The sequence below is a fragment of the Urocitellus parryii genome, chromosome 1, assembly GCF_045843805.1.
Source record: "Urocitellus parryii isolate mUroPar1 chromosome 1, mUroPar1.hap1, whole genome shotgun sequence".
Taxonomy (NCBI): Eukaryota; Metazoa; Chordata; class Mammalia; order Rodentia; family Sciuridae; genus Urocitellus; species Urocitellus parryii.
This window is the reverse complement of record NC_135531.1, coordinates 265,924,493-265,950,485: the sequence shown is the minus strand read 5'-3', so window position 1 is coordinate 265,950,485 and position 25,993 is coordinate 265,924,493. Positions and strand designations below refer to the sequence as shown.

At 40.9% G+C, this 25,993-nt stretch overlaps 1 pseudogene; it reads right to left on the bottom strand.

The window, feature by feature from the left end:
* Positions 1-19,724: 19,724 nt before the first annotated feature.
* LOC144255262 (heterogeneous nuclear ribonucleoprotein F-like) lies at positions 19,725-21,241 on the bottom strand (annotated as a pseudogene).
* Between the last annotated feature and the right edge of the window lie 4,752 nt (positions 21,242-25,993).

The window sequence follows — 25,993 nt, the reverse complement described above, 5'->3', positions numbered from 1 at the left end:
ACACAAAGAGATAGCAGATCACATAGGTTCTGAGGCCACAGGGAAACAGAAGCTCAGGAATAAGTAAAATCAATGAACAAAAATGTTCAGGGAAGAGGCTGAAGGGGTTGGCTATCAGCAGGAGGAATAGGACAATCTAAGAAAGAAATACCTGAGTGCTGAGTCACCATAATGGCAGGGAACCAAAGCACCTCTGAACATGATGGGGTGACAATATAGCCTGATCATAAATTTGACCTCATGTCCAAAACTACTTTAGTTCTCAAATTATGTCCCAGGCCATGTAAGGATTAGCTGCTCTTGTGAAATTTATGTTTTCCTTCCTTCTGGTGTATACCCTTATGATAAACTGCTATCATCAGAATAAAATTATGGGGTTGGGGAATCTCCATCCCTTACAATCTAAGGACCCTAACCCACACAGGATTTAAGAAGATCATCCAGGGCTGGGGATATAGCTCAGCTGGTAGAGTGCTTGCCTTGCATACACAGGGCCTGGGTTCAATCCCCAGCACCAAAAAAAAAAAGAAAAAAGAAAAAAAGAAGACCATCCAAAGAATATGCTTGTCATTCACTTGACAAATTACCTATACTGAATTAGGCAACACACTAGGTGTAGGAATCCCTAAATGATCCACAATATTAAGGATAATATTGACTACGGGAAACAATTACAGTACAACACAATAACTGATAAAACAACTTGACCCAAGATGCAGGTGTAGAGGTAGGATCCCAGAAAACTTCTTAGAGAAGTCAGCATGAGCTGAGACTTCAGGGTGATTAAGTCTTAGTTATGAAACAAGGAGATGTTGAGAACAGGAAGAAAGAAGAGTATAAGCAAAGGCACAGAGCTCTGAAATGACTGACTGTTTAGGAAGCTGTGAATACATGATTTTATATGCTAAGCAGAAAGATTTAAAACCCAGGAATGGAGCTCTGCTTCAGGCTATGATAAAGTAGCTAGTATAAGAATAACCATCCCACTGAAAACAAATATTAAAGCTACCCAAAATGTAAAACACAGATGTTTGGAGAGCAACCAAGGCAACCAGCATCTGTAGGACCAAATTCCCAGAGAGAAGCAAAATGTAGAAAGAATGGAAAGCATTGGAAAGGGAAATTTTGAAGGAAAATTTTATTGAATCGTGATTTTTAGGAATAACTGAAATGATCTATTGTGAGGTTTATAACATATTAGAAAAAACACTTGTCAACAATAGCAATGAACCCTGGAGTGTGCCAAGCAGAATTAAAGTACTTGAACTGTCTAGAAAGGGCACAAGTACTAATTTTAAGGAGATTAAGTCAAGGATGCATGTTGTATCTAGGGTAATAAACTAATCATAAAGTATATAACCAAAGTTATAAAGGAGAAAAGTGAAATAACCAGAAAAAATATTGATTGAAAAGGAAGCAAGAAAGAGTAAAAAGAAAAAACAAATGAGACAAATAGTAAAATGGAATATTTTAAACACTGGAGAATCAGAAATTACAATAATATAAATCAAATAACTACTTCAACTAAAACACAAAGGTTATCAGACTAGACAAGAAACAAAATAACTACATGCTACTTGTAAGAGTCATACTTTTATAGAGATTCAGAAAGGTTAAAAGTAAAAGGGTGTTTTTCAGGCTGAGGATAAAGCTAAGTTGGTAGACTGTCTCCCATGCACAAGGCCCTGGGTTTGATCCCCAGCATCACAAGGGAAAAAAAAGGGGGGGGGGTGTTTGTTTTTTGCAGGGTGGAATGGGAGAGGGTGTAGTACCAGGGATTGAACTCAGGGGCACTCAACCACTGAGCCACATCCCCAGCACTATTCTGTTTTATTTATTTATTTTTTTTAGAGACAGGGTCTCACTGAGTTGTTTAGTGCCTCCTTTTTGCTGAGGCTGGCTTTGAACTCTGGATACTCCTGCCTCAGCATCCGGAGCCAATGAGATTACACGCATGTGCCACCACACCCAACTAAAAGGGTGTTTTTGAAAAACATGAAAGCATCAAAAACAGGCTAATGTGTATCTGCACTGATATAGACTTTAAGAAAAAAATATAGGGGCTGGGGATGTGGCTCAAGCGGTAGCGCGCTTGCCTGGCATGCGTGCGACCCGGGTTCGATCCTCAGCACCACATACCAACAAAGATGTTGTCTCCACCGAGAACTAAAAAATAAATATTAAAAATTCTCTCTCTCTCTCTTTAAAAAAAAAAAAAAAATATATATATATATATATATATATATATATATATTATTAGTGTTAGAGACATTTCATAATGATGAAAGTGAAATTTTAATAGAAAAATATAAAACTCAACCAAATATGCAATTAAAAACATGGCCTCAAAACACATATAGTAAAAACTGACAGAGTTAGAAGGAGAAATTTTCATAACTGAAAAATTTTAATACAGCTCTCTCAATAACTGACACAGTAAGCAAACAAAAACCATTAGCACAAGGAGATTTTGAAAAATATGATTAACAAAACTGACTTAAATGACATATGCCTATTACACCAACAGCTAAAAACTACATATTCTTTACAAGTGCATATCGAACACTTATTAAAATAGACTATTTTAAGTTTTACCCAACTTTTGATATACCATATATTAGCACTTAGCTTGAAGTACTGTGGTGATTTCTTCTTTGACTCATGAAGTTCTATTTTTTGTTGTTGTTTTTTAAATAAGTGTATTTCCTAATTTCCAAATATTTGATGATTATTCTGGTTATTTTTTGTTATTGATTTCTAGCTTAATTTGTCAGAAATTTATATCCCTATAAACTTGTTGAGATTTCCTTCATGGTCTATCTTAAAATAAGACTTAAAAGGATCAAACTATTTCTAAGCAACTTGACTGTATCCCAGAACAAAGATCAAACATAATTAAAGGAATAAAAAAATCATTCAGCATCCAAAAAAGTAAAATTCGAAATGTTTGGCACAATGTTTGATTAGAGATCACCTGGTGTTATGGTTTAATTCTTCAATGTCCCCAAAGGCTCATATGCTAACTGCTTAGTCACCAGCCTGTGGTGCCTTTGGGAGGTGGTGAAATCTTTAGGATGTAGAGCCTAGTGGAAGAAAGGTGGTCATTAGGGTCACACTCTTGAAGGAGATATTATGACCCTGATGCCTTCTTTCTTTGTTTCCTGGATGCCATGGGATAAGCAGCTTTACTCTACCACGTGCTCCTATTAATGATGTACCTACTGTTTTGCCACAGGTCCAAAAACAACAGTGCCAACTGACCATGGGCTGAATCCTCTGAAACCATGAGCCAAAATATATCTTTCCTCCTTATTAGCTAATTATCTCAGGTATTTTGTCACAGCAATGGAAAGTTAACACATCTGAGTTACAAAGCAGCAGAAAATTACCACCTATAAGGAGGAGAAAAATCAGTGAAAACCAACACAGGACTGACACAGATGTTAAGATTAGCCAACAAGAATATTAAAACAAGCCAGGCTGGGTGATGCATACCTCTAATCCCAGAAGCTAGGGAGTCTGAGGCAGGAGGATCATGAGTTCAAGCTAGCCTCAGAAATTTAGTGAGGCCCTAAGCAATTTAGTGAGACCCTGTCTCTAAATAAAAATATAAAAAGGGATAGGGATATGGCTCAGTGGTTAAACACCCCTGGGTTCAATCCCTGGTAATTATATATGTGTATTTGTGTGTGTGTGTAATATATAATTAAATAATTATGATATATATTAAAACATCTATTATAATTGTATTCCATATGTTTAAAAGTTAACTAGGACCAGGGTTGGTGATACACACTTGTAAACCCAGCAACTTGGGAGGCTGAGGCAGAAGGATCACAAATTTGAGGTAAGCTGCAGCAACTTAGCAAGGCCCTCAGCAACTTGGCAAGAATCTGTCTCAAAATAAAAAATGAAAAGAGCTGGGGATGTAGCTTCGTGGTAAAAATGACACTGGGCTCAATACCCAGTACCAAAAAAAAAAAAAAAAGTTAAGTAGACACATGAAATTAGCAGATTAGATATTACCAAAGAAAAGACTAGTGAACTTGAAGACACACACTGTGATAAGATGTGCTATAAATCCTACAGAACCACTAAAATGACAAAAATACTTACAGCTAATAAACCAGTAAAGGAAATAAAGTAGAATAAAAAAATTCAATCCAAAAGAAGGTAGAAAAAGGAAATGGGAACAAGTAGGACAAATAGGAAACAAATAGCAAGGTGATAACAAATCTAACATTATTTTTTAAGTATACATTAAATGCAATTCAATTAATTAAATGGCATAGATGTCACTCTGAATTTTATTAACTCAATTGTATTTTACTTAAAGGAAAAACAAACAGGTTAAAGTAAAAAACAAAGATACACACGCTAACACTAAAAGAAATTCAGAATGGTTATATTAGATAAAATAGACTTCAGGAAAAAAATGTAATAGAAATAAAGAATACAATTTTATAATTATAAAGGAGTCAATTTACCAAAAGAATGTAACAGTCCCAAATGTTTATGCATCTAAAATCATTTTTAAGACACATGATGCAAAAAAATGAAAGAACTGCAAGGAGAAATAGACAAATCCACAGTTATATTCAGAGATTCAATATCCCTCTCTCAATATATGACAGAAAAGCAGGCAAGAAATCAATGAAGCTACAGAAGATATAAACAATACTATCAACCAACTTGATCTAATTAACATTTATTAATTATAAAAAAATAGCAGCATATATATTCTTTTCAAATACACATGGAATGATTACCAATATAGGCCATATTTTGGGCCTAAGACAATTAAAATTGTATTACAATTATTTTTTGTGGTACTGGGGTTGAATCCAGGGGCATTCTACCCCTGAGATATACCCCCAGTTTTTTTTATTTGAGACAAGATCTCACTAACTTGCCAAGGCTGACCTTGAACTTGTGATCCTTCTGCTTCAGCTTTCCAAGTAATTGGGATTACAGGCATACACTTCCACACCCAGAATGTTAAAATTATTACTAAAATGATTCAAGTCTTTTTTCAACAGAATTAGATTAGATACCATTAACAGAAAGCCCTCAGAAATCTCCCAAATATTTGAAAATTAAATAACATGCTTCTAAATAGCTTGGGGGACATCTAAATAAATCAAAAGGGAAGTTAAGTTAAAAAGTATTCTAAATTGAATAAAATAAAATAAAACATGTCAACACATTTGGGGTGCTGCTAAAAGCAACACTTAAAAAGAAATTCATAGCACTTAGAACCTATAGTAGGAAAAAAGAATGGTCTCAAATTGATGATCTAAGCTTCTAGCTTAAGAAACCATGAAAAGAATAAGTAAACTGAAAATAGAAAAGGAAATATTAAATATCAAAGTAGAAATCAATATAGTTTAAAAATAAAGAATTTTTAAAATTCAAATTCAATAGACTCAAAATAGATCCAGTCAATTTTAAATTCAATAGAAAAATTTAAAAATAGAGAAAAATAAAAATAAAAAACAATAGAGAAATGCAATGAAGCTAAAAATTATTTCTTTCAATAAAATTGATAAACTTTCCTAGCCAAACTGGCTAGGAAAAATAAAAATAGAAAAGACATAAATTTCAAACATTAGAAATAAAAGAGATGGTATTAAAATAGATTTTAAAATATTAAAAGATTAATAAAGGAATTTGATTAGCAACTTTATGTTAATAAGATTGACAATTTAGACAAAACGGGCATATTCCTTAATGCACATCATTCACCAAAGCTCTCTGAAGAAGAAATAGAAGATCAGTGCAGCCCTATTGCTGTTCAAGAAACTGAATATGTAGCTAAAAACCGTCCCACAACTCCAAGACCAGATGGCATCACTAGTGAATTCCACCAGCATTTAAAGGAAGAAATATCACCAATTCTACACAAACTCTTCCAGACAATAACCTGATAGGAGCTGGGTAACTAACTGTTTCCCTGTGGGACCAAGTTCAAGTACCTCCTTGGGATGTGATCTAAAATCACACCCTTGCTTTTTTTTTTTAACATGTTCCCTGACTGGCATTCTTCTACTTCCTTCCTGCTCTCTCCTGGGAGCACTCCCTTAATAAATCACTTGCATACTAATCCTTGCCTCAAATCTATTTCTTGGAAATCTGATCAAAGACAGGCAATGCCCAGATTTCAGGTTTGGGGCAACAGGTTGAGAAAGAATAAACAGGGATGGGGTTGAGAATAGAGGAAGATAAGGTCACAGCCATATTGCATGTTAAGTGTCTGTGAGCCATTCTAATATAGGCATACAGTAGGTAGTTTGATATGCAGGTATGCAGTTAAGGAGAGCTATCTAGGTAAGAAACAGACTTGAGAGTCATTAGCCTAAAACTGTCAATTAATGGAAATGGAGGCAAAGAGTAAGGAGTGTGAAAGGAAACAAGGGCCTGTGCCTAGATGACCAAGGAAGAAGCAGCAGCAGAGCAAGTTGAGGAACAGCTAAAGGAGGAGGAGCAGGTTGGGGGTGTTCTCAAAGCTACATGAAGAATGCTTCATGGAGGGAATGGTCCACAGGATCAGGGGAGCATCCATTCATTCAGCAAATCTGAGCATACCTGCTGCACAATGTAAATTACTCTTCAGTAATTTATAGTCTGGAGGGAAGGATTATCAGGTAAATAAAACCCAAAACTTTACAATCACAAAGTAGGATGTTGTGTTTTGTTTTTGCAGTGCTGGGGGTAGACCAGGGCCTCACTCATGCCAAGCAAGCCCTATGCAACTGAGCTATATCCCCAGTCCAGTAAAGATAGTTTTGCAAAAACATGTATCATAGGAATGCAATCTCCCCTGAGGAAGAGACATTTGAACTACACCAAGATGGAAGGGGACTAGATATAAACTCAAACACAAAAGCAACAATAATTACAAAATGTGTACTTTTTCAAAATTAAAAACTTGTTGCTTCAAAAGATACCCATCAAGAGATGAGGCTGAAACTTAATGGTAGAGCTCTTCCCTAACATGCATGAGGGGTTCCATCCCCAGCACTGGAGAAAAACAAACAAACAAAAAAGACCAAGAAAGTAAAAAGACTACCTAAGCAAGGAGGAAAAGTCCACAAAATATATATGTCTAAGAAGGGACTTCTTCTATTTAGAATTTGTCAAGACATCCTAAAATTCAATAATAAAAGATAAATAATACAATTTCTAAAATTAGCAAAGAATTTGAGTGTACATTTAGCCAAAGAAGATATATGGGCTAACCTGCATGTGAAAGGATGATCAACATCATTTGCATCAGGAAAATGCACATAAAAATCAAATGAAATACCACTTTACATCCAGTAGGATGATTGTAGTAATTTTAAAAATGGAAAATAACAAGTATCAGAGAGTATATTAACTTGCTAAAGGAGTTAAATATCAGAAGCTGGGAAAGAATTTTAAATGGAAAAATTAAACTGGCTAGGAAAAATAAAAATAGAAAAAATTTAAACTGGCTAGGAAAAATAAAAATAGAAAAGACTTTGGGGAGCCTCCCTATTGACACTTTGATTTTTGACTTAGCACCTAGAAAAAATTTAAACTGGCTAGGAAAAATAAAAATAGAAAAGTCAAAAATCAAAGTGTCAATAGGGAGGCTCCCCAAAGATGGCTATGGGAGGATATTTTCAGTATTCTTTCCCAGCTTCTGATATTTCCTTGGCTTGTGGCATTTGTTATACTCAGAAAATGATACCCAAAGTATGGCACTTTGGCATACAGAATACTTTAAATTAAAACAACCTAGAAGGCCTTAGAATTAGCCTCAGTATAGGTGTGATGGTCCACATCTATGATCCCAGCAACTTGGGAGGTGCAGGCAGGAGGTCCTCAAATTTAAGGCCATCCTCAACAAATTAGCAAGACCCTGTCTCAAAAAATAAAAAGGGCTGGGGATATAGTTCAGTGGTAAAGTGTCCATAGGTTCAATCCCCAGTATTTTAAACAAACAAACAAAAAAGCCGCAGAAAGTGAAGTGTCTCTCTGACCTTCTAGTGCCCTTTTGCTTCTTGTCCTCACTTTCTCCTTGAAGGCAAGCCATAGAAACTAGAATTCCTCTTCCCCAAGCAGGTCAGAGAAACTAGAATCTTTTTCCCCAAAGCAAGCCATAAAACCTGCAAATATTACTCTAACCTCCTATTCCATCTTTATCTGTGTAACATCTGGTGATAAAGAAATTAATATCATTATTCTCAGAAAGATCCTACCTCATACCAGAATGAAAGAGATGTTACACCAGAGAAGCCAAGAAGAATCTGAACAAGCTTTGCTGGATTTCTTTCCCACTTGTCCATTTCCATTAGCTCATGTCTCTAGGGACTTAACCCAGGGGCACTTTACTACTGAGCCACATCCCCAGCCTTTTTCATTTTTTATATTGAAACAGGGTTTCCCTAAACTGCTTAGAGCCTCACTAAGTTGCTGAGGCTAGCCTCCAACTTGCAATCTTTCTGCCTCATCCTCCTATGTTGCTGGGATTACAGGCATGTGCTAGTGTGCCTGGCTCATATCCTTTTTGTGTAATCACATTTCTACACAGTTGTCCCTGCTCTACCCAAAGTAAACATTATTTCAGATAATTTCTTTCCCTGTATCTTTGATCTTAATTCTACAGGCTCCCATGTCACACAAAACTCTGATTAAGTAAATATGCTATGCTTTCCTCATGTTAGCTTTTCCATCATGGAAGAAACCTTATGAGCAGTGAGAACAGGGATCACCCTTTTCCTACCCCTACAAGCATAATTCCAGTCTTCACATGCTATTCTTGAGTGCATGTGTGTGTCCAAATTTCTCCTTTCCATAAAGGACACTAATCATGACCTCCTCTTACATAATTATGTGTAAAATGAACCTATTTCTCACCCTGCATAAAAATCAATTCAAAATGGATCAAGACCTCAGAATTAGACCAAAAACTATGCAATTCCTAGAAGAAAATATAGGGTTAACACTCCAGCTTTTAAGCACAGGCAAACACTTTCTCAATAGGACTTTTAAAACTCAGGAAATAATGCCAACAGTTAATAAATGGGATAGCATCAAATTAAAAAGCTTCTGCACAGCAAAGGATACAATTAGGAATGTGAAGAGAGAACCTACAATATGGGAGAAAATCTCCACTAGCTATTCTTCTGACAGAGGCTTAATATCTAGAATATACAAAGAGCTCAAAAAATTTTACACCAAAAAAATCAAATAACCCAATTAATAAATGGGCAAGTGAATTAAACAGATACTTCTCAAAAAGAAATACATATGGCCAACAAATACATGAAAAAATGTTCAACACTACTAGTAATTAAGGAAATGCAAATCAAAACTACACTGAGATTTCATCTCACATCAGTCAGAATGACAGTCATCAAGATACAAATAATAAATCCTGGAGAGGATGTAGGGAAAAAAAGAAACACTTTTACCCTGTTGGTGGGACTATAAAATTAGTACAATCACTATGGAAATCAGTATAGAGGTTCTCAAAAGACTAGGCATGAAAGTACCATATGACCCAGGTATACCACTCCTCAGTATTTATCCTGAAGAATGAAAGTCATCTTACTGTAGTGAGGAATGCGAACCCATGTTTATAGCAGCACAGTTCACAATAGCAAAACTATGGAACCAGCTTAGGGGTCCACCAACAGGTGAATAAATAAAGAAAATGTGGTATACATACACAATAGAATTTTATTCATCCATAAACAAAAATGAAATTGTGGCATTTGCAGGAAAATTGATGGAACTAGAGACCATCATGATAAACAAAATAAGTCAAAATCAGAAGGTCAAGGATTGCATGTTTTCTCTCATTTGCAGAAGCTAGAGAGAAAAAGGAAAAGAAAGTTGGGGGTGGATCTCCTAAAACTCAAAGGGAGATCAGTAGAGGAAAGGGACCAAGGGGTGGGAGGCAGGAAGTGAAGAGGGAAATGCTGGGGAGTGATATCAGCCAAATTATATTGCTATATTATGTGCATTTACAAATATGTAACAACAAATCCCATCAATATGTACAACTATAATGCAGCAATAAAAAAGGTGGGAAATAACAACAGCAAAAAGATCCTATTTCCAAATAAATTCATTCTAACATACTTGGGGTTAGCACTTCATATGAATGGATGATACAATTCAACCATAACAGCAAGGATGTGGAGAGATTGGAACTCTCATATTTTGCTGGTAGGAATGTAAAACAGTACAGCCACTTTTAAAAACAGAATGGCATTTTCTCAGAATGTTGAACATAGTTATCATATAACCCTAATTTCACTCCTAATTCTATACCCCCCAAAACGGAAACATGCTCATACAAGGTATACAGAAGCATTCATAGCAGCATCATTCATAATTATTAAAAGTGGAAATAATCCAATTGTCCTTCAACTGATAAATGGATAAAGAGAATGTTATAGTGTATCATACGATGGAATATTATTTGGCAATACAACAAAGCACATAAATGCATGTTAAGTGAAAGAAGCCAATTACAAAAGACCATGATTCCAGTGATATGAAATATTCAGAATTGACAAATCCATGGAGTCAGAAAGTAGATTTGTTGCCTAGGGCTGAGGAACTGGGAGGAAAGGAAGAGTGCCTATTAATGGGTGGTAAAAATGTTCTAAAACTGATTGTGATGCACTAGGGATATAGTAGAGTGCTTGCATAGCAAGTAGGAGGCCCTGGGTTCTATTCACAGCAAAATACATACATACACAAACACACACAGAGATGTAAAATTGATTGTGGTGATGGAAGCATGATGCTGAATATTCTAAAATGAATTGCACACTTTAAAAAATATTTTTAGTTGTAGATGGAAACAATATTTATTTTCTTTTTTAAATTTTTTTATTAGTTGCTCAAAACATTACAATGATCTTGACATATCATACATTTGATTCAAATGGGGTTCTTAATCTTATTATTCCAGGTGTACAGATTGCAGGATCACACTGGTTATACAGCCATGTTTATACATAGGGCCATACTAGTGTCTATTGTATTCTGCTGCCCTTCCTATCCCCCCTGCCCTCCCCTCCCCTCCCATCATCTCTTTCTACCCAATCTACTGTGACCCATTTCTCTCTCTTTTTTTCTTCCCCCTCACACCATCTTATATGTCATTTTGCATAACCATGAGGGTCTCCTACCATCTTCGGTGCAATTCCCCTTCTCTCTCCCATTCCCATGCACCTCTTGTCCTTATTTAATGGTAATCTTCTTCTCATGCTCTTCCTCCCTGCTGTTTTGAGTTTGTTTTTTAGGGATTGGCTAGCTTCACTTAGCATAATCTGCTCTAATGCCATCCATTTCCCTGCAAATGCCATGATTTTGTTATTTTTTAGTGCTGAGTAATATTCCATTGTGTATAAATGCCACATTTTTTTATCCATTCATCTAGTGAAGGGCATCTGGGTTGGTTCCACAGTCTAGCTATTGTGAATTGTGCTACTATGAACGAACATTGATGTAGCTGTGGCCTTGTAGTATGCTCTTTTAAGGTCTTTTGGGTATAGTCTGAGAAAGGGAATAGCTGGGTCAAATGGTGGTTCCATTCCCAACTTTCCTTTTTTTTAAATTTTTTTATTAGTTGTTCAAAACATTACAAAGTTCTTGGCATATCATATTTCATACATTTGATTCAAGCGGATTATGAACTCCCATTTTTACCCTATATACATAATGCAGATTCACATCTGTTACACATCCGCTTTTTTACCTACTGCCATACTAGTGTTATGTTGTATTCTGCTGTCTTTCCTAACCTAACCTCTACTATTCCCCCTCCCCTCCCCTTCCCTCCCCTCCCTTCCCGTCTTCTCTCCCTACCCCATCTACTGTAATTCATTTCTCTCTCTTGTTTATTTTTCCCCCTTTCCCCTCACTTCCTCTTATATGTAATTTTGTGTAACAATGAGGGTCTCCTTCCTTTACCATGCAATTTCCCTTCTCTCTCTCTTTCCCTCCCCCCTCTCATCCCTGTTTAATGGTGATCTTCTCATGCTCTTCCTCTCTATTCTGTTCTTAGTTGCTCTCCTTATATCAAAGAAGACATTTGGCATTTATTTTTTAGGGATTGGCTAGCTTCACTTAGCATAATCTGCTCTAGTGCCATCCATTTCCCTGCAAATTCCATGATTTTGTCATTTCTTAGTGCAGAGTAATACTCCATTGTGTATAAATGCCACATTTTTTTTATCCATTCATCTATTGAAGGGCATCTAGGTTGGTTCCATAGTCTAGCTATTGTGAATTGTGCTGCTATGAACATTGTTGTAGCTGTGTCCCTATAGCACGGTCTTTTAAGGTCTTTAGGGAATAGTCCAAGAAGGGGAATAGCTGGGTCAAATGGTGGTTCCATTCCCAGCTTTCCAAGGAATCTCCATACTGCTTTCCAAATTGGCCGCACCAATTTGCACTCCCACCAGCAATGTCCAAGTGTACCCTTTTCCCCACATCCTCGTCAGCACTTGTTGTTGTTTGACTTCATAATGGCTGCCAATCTCACTGGAGTGAGATGGTATCTTAGAGTGGTTTTAATTTGCATTTCTCTGATTGCTAGAGATGGTGAGCATTTTTTCGTGTATTTGTTGATTGATTGTATATCCTCCTCTGAGAAGTGTCTGTTCAGATCCTTGGCCCATTTGTTGATTGGGTTATTTGTTTTCTTGTTGTTTAATTTTTTGAGTTCTTTGTATACTCTAGAGATTAGAGCTCTATCAAGTGTGAGGGGTAAATATTTGTTCCCAGAATGTAGGCTCCCTATTTACCTCTCTTACTGTTTCTCTTGCTGAGAAAAAACTTTTTAGTTTGAATACATCCCATTTGTTGATTCTTGATTTTAACTCTTGTGCTATAGGTGTCCTATTAAGGAATTTGGAGCCTGTCCCCACAAGATGGAGATTAGAGCCAACTTTTTCTTCTATTAGACAGAGTTTCTGTTTGATTCCTAGCTCCTTGATCCATTTTGAGTTAACTTTGGTGCAAGGTGAGAGAAAGGGATTCAATTTCATTTTGTTGCATATGGATTTCCAGTTCCAGTTCTCCCAGCTGAGAATAGGACCCAGTGCCCCACATGTGCTAGACGCGTGATCTACCAGACTCTTGAAATTTAAATTATTGTGAATCATACATAAATAAATTTATTTAAACATCAACAAAACTCAAACTCTCTACCATGAAAACACAAATTTAAAGGAAAGGGACATTTCAGCAAAACAACAACAACAAAAAAAAAATCCAAAAAAATAATCAGAAGGTGAGCTCCAGAATGGCAGGAATTTTTGACTGATTTATTCCCCATTGTATCTCCAATACTAAAACAATGGCTGGCAAATAGTTGGTTTAAATAGTATCAGGACAGGGCATGGCCCATTGGAAAAATCAAAGATCAACATGTATGGACTGGAATGACATTGTAGAATAGGTCCTACTGTTCCTAAAAGCAGTGAGGAAACCACTGAAGCATTTTAAATGGAGGTGGATCAGATTACATTTGAAAATAACACTGAAAGCAGAGGAGAATCGATTAAGGATTGAAAAGTTGGATTTAGCAACAAAGAAGTTGTTAGTGACCTTGGAAAAATCAGTCCAGGTAGAGATGGGGTGACTAATTCGGAGAATTGGAAAGGAAGTAGAAATGGTAAAATTATACTACATTTGGTAAGGTCTCTCCCTATTCCATATAAGTTTCCAGGGAAACAGACCAAAAATATACTTGGCTTAAGAAGTAACAAAAGACATGTTCCCATGCATATTCACACACAGCCGGTTCACCAGTGGATTCTGATTCTGTTCAAGGATTGCACACTTCTCACCCTAACACAGAAGGAAGACCCATAGCTATAGTTCTTCAGCCCTATGGTAGCCTTTCTTCATGAGAAGGATGGGCAAGGGTATAGAGAAAGGTCACTATGGTTTGTGATTTGGAAGCACTTCAAAATCACACTTGTTTCCCTTTTAGCTTTATCAGGCTTCTCATCTGGACCACATACAACCCAGAACCCAAAGCAGACCAAATGGATACACTCAAGCCCTACCCACTGAAAGGCAGTGAGAAGCTTTGGAATAGGGCACTTGCCCTTGGTGTGACTAGATGTCTGAAAGGAGAACAGAAAGAGCTATGTTCTAGCTCTAATTCTGCCACTCACAGTGGGAAAGCCAGGCACAAGCAACTTAACTACTCTAGGCTTACATCTTCTCAACAATTAAGAGAAGAAACATATGCCCTGCCCTAATCAGAGTAGTTAGGAGGAAGCAACAACCAAGCAAGGGCAAATCTAGATATTTTGATGCCAGAGCTTATGTAATTTCATGGGGCTCATAAAGAAAAAGAATTAAAAATTAAAAATACAAAAATAGGTACAGGGGCTAGAGATATAGCTCAGTTGGTAGAGTGCTTGCCTTGCATGCACAAGGCCCTGGGTTCAATCCCCAGCAACACACACACACACACACACACACACACACACACACACACACACACACGTAGGTACAAATGTGAATATTTGAGGAAAAAAATTATATCAAACTACCATGCTTGGCATGGGCCACTATATATTTTCCTCCCTACATTTCTGGCTGCATATTTTTGGGAGAAGTGGCAGGATAGGATTTCATTATGTTGCCCAGATTTGTCTCAAATTCCTGGGCTCAAGTGATCCTCCCCTCTCAGCCTCCTAGGTAGCTGGAACTACAGATGTGCCCATGAGGCTGGGCTTGATTATGTATATATTTTCAATGCCTCTTTAACAGCAACAATTTTCTATGGAGAGAATAGGAAGCTCATTTAGTCTTTCCTCTCATGGTTGGTCAAAATTTGTTCACTAAAGTAGTTTCTCCTTATTTTCGGGAGATATGTTCTAAGACCCCCAGTGGATGCCCAAAACCATAGATAGTGCCAAACCCTGTTTTCCTATACATATGTACCTATGATAAAGTTATAAATCACTCACAGTAGGAGGCTAACACTGGGGAATGACAGCATATGCCTGTAATTCCAGCTACGTTGAAGGCTGAGGAAGGAGGATTGCAAATTCCAGGCCAGCCTGAGCAATTTATCAGGTTCTTGTCTCAAAAAACAAAAAGGACTGGAGATGTAGCTATAGTAGAATCCATGAGTTCAATCTCCAGTTCTGGGGTGTGGACAGGGGAAGAAAGAGAGGGATTAACAACAATAAGTAATAACAAAATAGAACAATTATAATATACTATAATAAAAGATATTTAAAACTGAATTGTTTATTTCTGGAATTTTCCACTAATATTAAAACCACAATTGTCCACAGGCAGCTAAAACTGAGCAAATGGGATAAAGGGGGTGGGAATTAATGTGTTGCTAGTTCAGAAAAAAATTCTTTCAGTCCCTCAACTCCTTATTTTAGGAAGGTTGCCAAATTTGGAGTAGTAATTTCTATGAAGCTTTCCTATGAGCTATAATTTCAGGGAATTCCATATTTGTTCCATGAAGTGCAACTCTTTTACAGCTCCCAATTCTGTGATGCTGGAAGTCCTAGGACCAAGAACCTCTTGGATGTTAGGTTACCACGTTAGTAATTCAGTGCAATGTGGATTAGGGAGTACTCCCATTGGAAAAGTAAAAATAATAACTTAAGTTTACACAGGAGCCATATGAATTCATCCCACTAAACTCAAATTCAGAGTATTCTCTACCCCCAAATACCTAAAAAGCATCCACAGACACATCAATTGCCCCTAGATAGGAGAATTCACAATGAAAGAGGCAGTGGTGTTAGCAGATTTGGAATAAAGTATCTTCGTTTTGCTAGTTTTCTACAAATATAACCATGTTGAGTAAGTTGCTAAGACCCTTTTCCAAGGCCATGGAAGGGGCATGGACTAGAGGGTCAGAAGCTGTAGCTACGTTAGCGTTGGGGCAAAACATTTCTTGGGTCACGAATACTCTTAACAAGCCGAGCCAAACGGAGGGGGTGTTATAGAGCAGGAGAGAGGCTGGGCTGAGCTGGAGCGTTTCCCGGGTTCGGGACCTATGCCAGGGCAAAGTGAGGCCTCGCCAACCTGCCTCCCAGAACACGCAGGTCCAAGGGAGCTGCCCAAGGCATGATGCTGTTCTCCCAACCAAACCCCCGAGAAGGGTGCCCGCTGACCCAGCTCTGCCCACCTGCGGCTCCCGCTCTTTTCCCAGAGAGGACCTCGACCTCCGACGTACCCGGACCCCCGGCTGGTCTCAAGTTTCAAAAGGAGCGCGCTCTCCGGGGCCCGCCCCTCACTTCCGGTCTGCGCTACCTTGGATCTCGCTAGATCTCGCGATAGCGTGTCTTCTCTCCCGAGGGAGCCACCCGGAACAACGCCCACGCGGGGCTGCGGGTGCTGGCTCCTCCATTGGCTTTAGGGTCTCGAGTCTCTTTCCCTGGTCGGTTTTGGAGCAACTCAAACATGGCTATCAAGGCCACCGGTTCATTTTCAACTGAACCCAGCCCGAAAGGTTCCGATCGGGAGGCGAGAGGTGGGGAGCGTCGAGTCTGACCGCTGCCCTCGTGGGGCTGTGCCTTGCAGGGGTGATCCAAGGTCTCACAGATGCCAGTGACTTCCAGCTCTAGGCGCTCACTGTGTGCGCAGCACCGGGCTGTACCGCGCCCCTTGGTGCCCACAATGATCCCAAGAGAAAGGCATGATTTTTTTTTTAACCCTTGTTATACAACTGGGGAAAGAGTCTCAAAAGAATTAAGAAACCTGCCAAGAGGCAGAGAAAACGAGGTTGCTTAGGTTCGAACTCAGACTCGCTGCGGCTCTAAGGCCTCATTTCTGAGACAGAGCAACTTCACTACAGGACCTTTACCCCCTAGATTCCTGGGTGACCTGAAGCTCAGTGAGAAATACCTGGGCTTTGGGTCCTCACAGACTGGGTGCATATGAAAATCCAGATAAGTCCTTTGTTCTGTGACCTTGGACAACTTTTTTAAACCTTTCTGAGACTCATTCTTCAGCCGATAGATGGGATAATAATAATACATCATAGAATTATTGTGAAGGTTAGATGTATATTCAGATCTACTCCATAATAAACTCCCAGTAATTGGAAACTATGGTTATTAATCTTTAATTCTCTTACATGTTGTACATTGTTCAATGTGTAGGAAGTGCTTAGTAAACCATAAGTGAATGAATGGAGGAAAACATGATTCTGGCCAGACACCAGGTGGTCCTCACCTCCAACCATTAATCTCTTCTGGGATGTAGTACTATCTGAAAGGGCTTCCAGTGATAAATGTCTGTTCATCATTCTTTTCTCAAATAATGGTGTGGGTGGGGTGGAGAAAGAATATGAATCTGTTATTGAAGTAACATTAAATAAAAGAAGTAGTAATATAATAGTAAGTGCACAAATCTTAAGGGCACTTAAGTTTTTAACCAAATGAATGCAGTGTAAGTAGGAGCCTGATGGGGAAACAAGATATTATCAGCTCCCAGAATCCCCTTTCTGGTCACTTTTTCCCCTGCATGGGTAACCACTCTCTGGCCTTATAACAGCATACATTAGTTTTGCCAGAATTTGCTTTGGATTTAACTGGAATCCTACAGCCTGCACTCTCCCATCACATCCCAGAAATCCATCAGAGGAAGTCCAAAAATAAACCAGTAGAGTTGCCTTTCACCAGGTCAGGTCTGCTGCCCAATGCCACCCATCTCTTCATCACCATCACCTACTGCCTCTCTGCCTGCCAGTGGCCAGCAGTCTGGCATACTTCCCTTTTAGTGTGTCTCTCTGTCTCTCTCACCACCTAAGGTGAGAAAGCACCTTAAGCTTTTTATTCTCAACTCTTTCATAAGGAGTTCCTACAACAGAGACAACTATGTCCTAGTAACCCTCCCTTGCCCTCATACCCCAAATTTTTCCTTCTCCATCAAGAAAGCCCGGAGGAAGTGGGAATGAATAGTCATGCCCAGCCTCTTGTTATTCCAAAGAAGACTCTTCTGTCTGCCCCTTTCCCCTCCAGCAAAATCTCTTTTCCCTCAGGGTAATGAGCTCTTGAGGCTTCTGTTGATCCTGTCTGCATTCTGGTGTTCACCACAGTCCCCCAGCCCACCAGACATGTCTGTTCATGCTGGAGCCCCAATGGTGGACACCTGAAGGATTCCTGATGCCATGGTGGTTAAAGGATATGGCCTAAGGGTGTGGGTGTTCTGCCTCAAGAGGGCAGTGTTGCCTAACACCACAAGGCAGTCCTGTCCAGAAACCCCATTACACAGATATTATCATCAAATCCATGTAACAAGAGGAGGGTAAGGCTCAGAGAAGTTTAAGGGATTTGTCTAAAGCCATGTAATTCTTAGATGATGGGCATGTACCTCAGAAGTGCCATTCAATGCAGGTCTACAAGTCTGGGTATCATCATTCAATGGTACTAACAGGGACAAAAAAAAATAGACTGGTAGATAACATATATGTTATAGCTTATCCTCAAAACAATTCGAGGAGAGAGGTGATTTTATTACCACATAGCAGGTGCTGATATGGAAATCCAAGGTCATGCCCAGCCTCATATTATTCTGAAGAAACTCTTCAGTCTGCCCTTTTCCCCTCCAGCAAAACTGAGATAAAACTGATTCAACCCTTCTACCCCACAGGCTGATTTCAAACCCTGGCTCTTTCAACTGCTCTTTGCCACACTAGTCAGAAGGATTTTGACAAGCAAAGATATAAGTGATCATGTGTCTGGGACAGGACAGTGGGGCAACATTCCCTAGAAAGCCAAACATGTACCACAAAAGGGTAACATTACTGAGTAACAAGCCACTCCAAAATTTAGTGGCTTAAAATATTTTTTTATTATCTCTCACAGTCATGGGTTGACTGTATTCTGCTAGGCAGATCTTACTTGGGGGGAACTCAACCAGTTACAATTAGATGGAAGCTGGTACTGGACTATCTAAAGATCTGAAGGGTCCACCAACTTGACTGTCAAAGGTAGGGTTGGTATTTTTGTTTGTTTTGTATTTGTTTGTTTGTTTGTTTTTTCAGTATGTGGGATTGAATCCAAGGGCACCTTGCCACTGAACTACATCCCCAGCCCTCCTTTTGTTTATTTGTTTTTTGTGTGTGAAAAAGTCTTTAAGAAAAAAAATTTAGTTAACAAAAAATTTAACAAGTTTCACTTAGCAAAATACACCCAAAAGGAAATCACAATACAAAGAAAGCTTTAAGTCAAGGCCTCACCAATTCCTACAGTATTAGTATTGTGTCTCAGTTCTCAAAACTAACTTTAAAAAGCTTAATCTTAACCTAAAAATTTTAAATGAAGAAGAAAAAAAAATAGAACAAACAAACATGAGAAATGTTTCTCTTTGAATTAGGGATCTAGCACCTTTGAGTTCTCCAAAAAAGTACATCTCCCCAATGTGTTCACTGTGGTGTTGTGTAAAAGATCCACATTTAACATACTTAAAACTACTTTAACTCAGATAACATCACTCTGAAGTATACTACCAAAATGTTAATCAAGAAAAGCAGAAGAAAATAGTTTTTAGTTTACTCAATATCACATGCTAGAAGAAAAGTTTGCATGAGAAAACACTGAAGAGGTCATTTTTTAATCCAGATTTCACAAACTCATGGTGCTAAATGGGTCCCACAGCTTTCTCTAGTTATAAACTGCTTTTCACTGCTTGTTGGCTGCCTGTGAAAATTTGATTGAAATAACTCAAATGTTACTACAAAACTAATCATATCCACCCATGCTGTTCTGACCGCTAGAGCCGGCCCCATAACACTGACTGCCTCTCCAGGCCACTATAGGTGGCCTGGGCAGCTGACACCCCCATGCCCTGCATCACCTGGCTGCTATAAGCCCATTGCTGGCCCCTGTTGTTGAATTCAGGAAGAGTTCTATGTATCTGTGCTGCATGTTGGCCCTGTCTTTTGACATAGCTGCCACAGCTTCTTCATGGTGGCAAACTCAACATCTGCTTCACCCGTCCGTCACTCTACCTTCAGGGCCAATCTCAATATGGACTCTCACAGGGTTGAGTGGAGAGAAGAAGTTGTAAATGTCGTTCTCTGTTGCTTTGTAGGGCCTCCCCCTCATGTGGACACAGTGGCCAGTGGTGCTCTGCACTGTGAATTCACCATCTCCATACCTGTGGTCATACATTCCCGAGAGACAGTAACTGAGGTCTCTCCCAAACAGGTTGGTGGTAAAGCCGTAGCCATCACTCAGGCCGCTGTACTCCTCATAGCCCCCATAGCCTGCACTGTAGGCACCAGACCTCATCCTCTCCAGGCCCGCCTGCTTCACGATGCCAATGTACCTCCTCTGGGCTGTGCCTGGCCGGTCATAGGTCCCCGGCCGCTGCACAGACATGAACTTCAGAGGCGGATCAGGGTATGACCTAACTTCCTCCTGACTGCTCTTAAACACTTCGGATATACCTATGCCCTATTCTCTCCTTGAGCTTCCCTAGAGCCTTTTCAGCTAATTAATTCCTGTGAGGCAAACTGCACGAAGGCCTCCCCTGTAATCTTGCCCTCGGGGTCCACAGGCAATGTGATCCCGTTTGGCACAATTTCCAACCCTGAGAAGAACTGAACGATTTCTTCCTTTGTGCATCCAAACGGGAGTCCCCGAAGCCGCATGAAGCCCTCATTGGCAGTGTTGGCACTGTTTGGACCACTGTGCTTCAACACCCAACCCATCCCGGTTCTGTGTGACTTGAACACCTCGATGTACCGGTGTCCCATGCTTTCCCTGTCTTTTTTCAGGGCCATTTTTACATCATCTTCTGATTCAAGTTCAACAAAAGCCTCACCACTCTGCCTGCCTTCTCTAGTGTAAATGAAATGGACACCTGCAACCCCATCGTGAATCGTGCAGTCGGAGAGAAAGTTCTGCACGTCCTCAGTTGAGCAGGACCAGGGCAGGCCACGGAGTTTGACCACAAAACCTTCACCTCCCTCAGGGCCCAGCATCATGGACACTTGACAAGGCAGATGTCAGACAAGCTTGGACACAGGTTTCTGTGGCTCAAGGAAAGATGGATGCCTTCAGTGGGAGACACTTAAAGTAGGTAACAAATTGTCCACTGAGGAAGGTAGGGGTGATTTCTTTCATCAAGTAAGCGCAGCTTGCAGCCAGAGTACCTCAAATTCCACCGACGCTTAGAAACGTAGAAGGCTCTGGGGAAAGTCCAGGTGCATCTTTTTTGTTCTTAACCTCTAGGAGCAGGGGACAAATGCAGAGACTGGCCCCCTGGGAACACACGCCGCCATGAGGAGGAAGAAAAGGCCCTCCTTTTATTTTTGAAGTTGGGACAGCATCTCATTAAGTTCCCAGGCTGACCTCAAACTTTTGATCCTCCAATTTAGATAACTCTTTTTAATCGTGTGTCTCGCACCTCATCTGAATTGGCTGAAACAGATGGGGACTGGCCAGACATTATTCTCTCTCCAAGCAGCCTTTCCATGTGACTTGCTTAAATTTTCTCACAGCATGATGGTCTTAGGTAGATGGAACTCAGACATAGTGACTGGCTTCCCCCAAAGGAACATTCCAAGAGACTAAAGCAGTCATGTAGGACCATTTCCACAGCCTGTGTCAATGAAAATGAATTACAGGACCAGCCCAGATCCAAGGGGAGGGGACAATACAGAGGTATGACACATGATTCATTGGGCTCATCTTTGAAGGCTAATTGTTACAGAGGCTAAGGCAGGAAGGGAACTGCATGCAGTCATGTTTCAGTGGAACATGGCATGCAGGGGAGAAAGAGAGGGGTGATAATGGCAGATGGTGGAGGTCTCAGTGATGTTCTCAGGAACTTGTATGTGAATATGCACTGGGGTCTTTAGCTGACCAGCATCCGAGCCCCTGACCTATGTTGGTGGATCCTCCTTAGAATAAGTCTTAGTGGGAAGTCAAATATTTGCTCCCCTGATCCTGAGCAGAAAGGGCATAGCCAAATCAATGTTCCCACTTAGAACTTTGAATCTTCAGTAAGTGAACCAGGAAGGCAGAGGACTATTTATAATTAAGGAGCTACAGCCCCTAGAGACCATGGGTTGTAGTTCCCAAAGCAGAATGCTCCTGAGACAGGACTTGGCTGAACTGGAACTAAACTGGGAAATTTTAGCTCTAGAACCAATAATAAGGCAATGAGCAAAACACCCAACATCTGTGATATTGTTGCCAAAGACACATGATGACATCAAATCAGGAAACAATAGATAAACCCAAAGTGAGAGACATCATCCCATATAACTGGTCTGTAATCTTCTAAACTGTCCTGGTCATGAACATAAAGGAAGGCTTAGAAAGTGGGTCAGATGGGAAGAGACTACAAAGACATAATAACTAAATGCAAAAAAATTCTAGACTAGAATTTTATTATAAAGGACATTATTGGGCTAACAGCTGAACATGGAATAAGGTCTTAGAGGCATTAGTTAGTACTAATGCATCAATGTTAATTTTCTGGTTTTGAGTATTGTATTAGGTAATGAAGGAGAATATCTATTTGCAGGAAACATGTATTAAAGCATTAAAGAGTAATGGGGCATTGTGTAGGCAGCTCACTCTTATGTGGTTCAGGGACATGGGAAGTTCTTTGTACCATTGTAACTTTTCTGTACCTTCAAAATTATTTCAAAAGAAAAAGACAAAAAACACTCACACCTAGGCACATTGTGCTTGGTACAAATATTAAAGTCAAAGGTGAAAAATATGGAAGGTAGTCAACCTAATTAAATTCATAAGAATACAAACAGTGCTCCATATCAATTATTGTCACCATCAAACTCATCTGTTTGCTTTTTATATTGTGTATTAGAGAAATGTCCATATTTTTATTTTTTTAATTTTTATTTTTTTAAAGAGAGAGTGAGAGGAGAGAGAGAGAGAGAGAGAGAGAGAGAGAGAGAGAGAATTTTTAATATTTATTTTTTTAGTTCTCGGAGGACACAACATCTTTGTTGGTATGTGGTGCTGAGGATCGAACCCGGGCCCCACGCATGCCAGGCAAGCCCGCTACCGCTTGAGCCACATCCCCAGCCCAATGTCCATATTTTTAGATCATTGTGCAAAGGTAGTTTTTATTTCTCCACATTCAGCTTAATATGTTATGTGGGTTATGAATAAAATTAAATGGAGCTGACCCACACACACAAAAAAAGACAAAGACAAAGAGTGAATGAAGTTTCTGAGGCAGTGGAGAATGAGGAGGACTAGGCCATACATCATTCAAGGTGGTGGAAGGATTGCCTACACCCAAGGATAGAGTGGTTACAGATATGCAATGTTGCAAAGACATGGAAAAGGACTGGAACTGAGAAAAAGGTGTTAACATTTTTATAAATTTTGTGTATTATTAATCATGGCAACATCTTTGTACATAAGTAGTACAATAAAAAATAAATCAGTTATTATAATGACCCACAGTACTGGATGTGCATATGGGTTTGAGGATGCTTCTTGGCTTTCCTGGTGCAGGAATTCAGGACTTCTCACTACAAATCATTGTTATTTTTAAAAGAAAATTCCAATAGCATAATCATAGCTCTTATCAACCAGATTTTCCAAAACCTAGTTTTAAAAATATTCTAATAATTTGATGCTCCATTTTGGGTCAAAATGTTCTGCACATGGACTCATTGCTGAGCCCAAGTAATATGGGTTCGTTATAGACAAAGGAAAATGCAAATAGAGAACACATTTTAAATCACCTACAATCTCCCATCCAAAATAATTTATTAGCATTTGATGCCTATTTTAGACTTCTAAAATGGAAATCGCATCTATACATTTTTGTTGCAGTAAAAGAGGGATCCTGCCCTGTGCTATATTATGTGCCTAGCATCCTCCTCCCCAAAGTAGAGCAAACACTGTCTCAGTCACTAAATATACTTCAACCACCTCTTTTTTTTTTTTTTTTTTTAAGAACACAGCGAGGAATTCCATTGAGCAAACGGGCGGTGTCTTATGTAATCATGTTCCTATTTTAGGACTTTTACGTTGGGCGCGGAGTGAAGGTTCGCAGAATGTGCGGTCCGCGCTCCGACGTCTAGGGAAAGAAGCTGGGAGGTCTGGGAACTGTTAGGTCGCTGAACGGGGTTTTAAGTATGCAGGGACAAAGGAAAGAGAGTCCACAAAGCTGTGACGGGCGGAGGGCACAGGGCCTGTGACTTGGAAGCGAGGCAGAGAGCGGGTAGTTCCCAAGAGCAAAGACACTGAATGGTGGAATCCGAGACCCACCTGACTGGAGCTAGACCTCCAGCCCCCGCCGCAGCTGGAGGGAGGTCCAGGCCCTGAAGTTGGTGCGCTGCAGCTCTGCACCAACAGAGGGCGCCGTGTCCTCATCAGTTTGTGGTGGGCGGCTCCCAGCTGTCGGCCAGATGTGGACAGCTGGACTGCGGTAGGCGCGAAGCTCTACCCGAGTCCCTGCAGACTAGCCGGCGGGGGCAGAACGAAGAAGGGACAGCAGTGGGCAAGGATGGTGGTAGAAAAATCCACTGTCGCTGCTCTGTAGACTACCGGATTGTCTTCTGTAGAAATGGGAAGCTTCTTTCCCAAAGAGGGCGCCGTTTTCTGATTCCCACAAAAGGCGCTGGCAGCAGCCCGGGGCTGGCTCAGCAAGACCTAATTGGGTCCAATGGGCGGGGCGCGGGACCAGGAGAGACCCACGCGGCAGTCGGCGGCGGGAAAGAAAGCTGGTCTTGAGGGCCTTGAACTTTTTGAGTACGCAACCTGAGATTCCAGACGCTCCAACATACATGCACGCAGGCGTGAGCGCGCGCAGCAGATCTTCCCAGAGCTCTGTCTGCCCTTGGTACCGTGTGCATTCACGGAGTGAAAAATTGAGGCTCTGCAGGACGGAGCACTGAGAGACCCTTCCTCCCTATCCTCTAGAGTTGAGAAGTGGGGCTAGAGGGCCACAGCTAACGACCCTAGGACCAGTGACAACCCCAGGGTCCCCACCCCTTAACTTGCCTGTTGTCCCCACCCCCAGCCACTCCTCAGGCTCCAGGGTAATCAGCTGCTGCGCTCTGCAGTAATTGGTGGTGCAGACCGGGCCTGGCGGAGGACAGGCGGGCGGTGCAGGGGCGGGCGAGGGGCTTAATTGCAGGGCTTCTGCAAGCAGTCTGGGCCGCAGCCCCACCTGGGGGGAGGGGACAGGCCCAGAAGCTCCACAGGCCCGGCCTTGGAAGAAACCTTTTGGGTTGGTAGTTGGGGATCCCTTCTCTGCAAACGGTGAATTGGGACGTTGAACCCCAGCAAGGGTGTGGGGTGGGGGGCGGTGAGGGAGGGAGAATGCCTGGCAAGAGCTGCAGGACGGGGACCGATTGCAGACTTCCCACCCCAACCTCAGAAGCCCCATTCGTCTTGTCCGAGACTCCTCCCTTGTTCTGACCACCGCTGCTCCCCTTTCTGCCGCCCCCGTCACCCCCCTTCTCATATCCCCAGGGCGCTCCCACCCTAGGGAAGAATGTGCCCTTCTAGCGCACCCTTGCCATGGTAACGGCACACCCCCACCCCCGCGTACCACAGCGGCGGGGCCTGGCCCAGCGGGCTGCAAAGTGTACGTGTGGTGGGGGGGAGCGCCTCCCAGAGCGGTGGACACACCTCGGCTGTCCTCGTTGCCACAGCAACCAGTGGCGTTTGGAAGTACGCAGCCGCAAAATGGACAGGGGCTCTCTTCACTACCCCTAACCCTTCTACCACACCAGCAGGGGATCCCAGCTCCAGGGAAAGACACCCCCTCCCCAATTTCAAGGAAAAGGTCCAGAGAGGGATAGTGGAGTGTCCAGGCCTCTAGGACTCCAGAGGCGAGTCCAGGAGAAACAGGCAGCCTGAGGGTCCCAGAGAACCTGGAACCTGGAAAGAGAGCCCCTGTCGCCAGCTCTGTCTCCCTCCCGCAGCAGAACCCAAGGGGGGCGCTGGCAGCAGGAAGCCAGGGAAGAGCCCGGAGGCGTGCTGGCCCCACAGCAGAGCGGTGATTA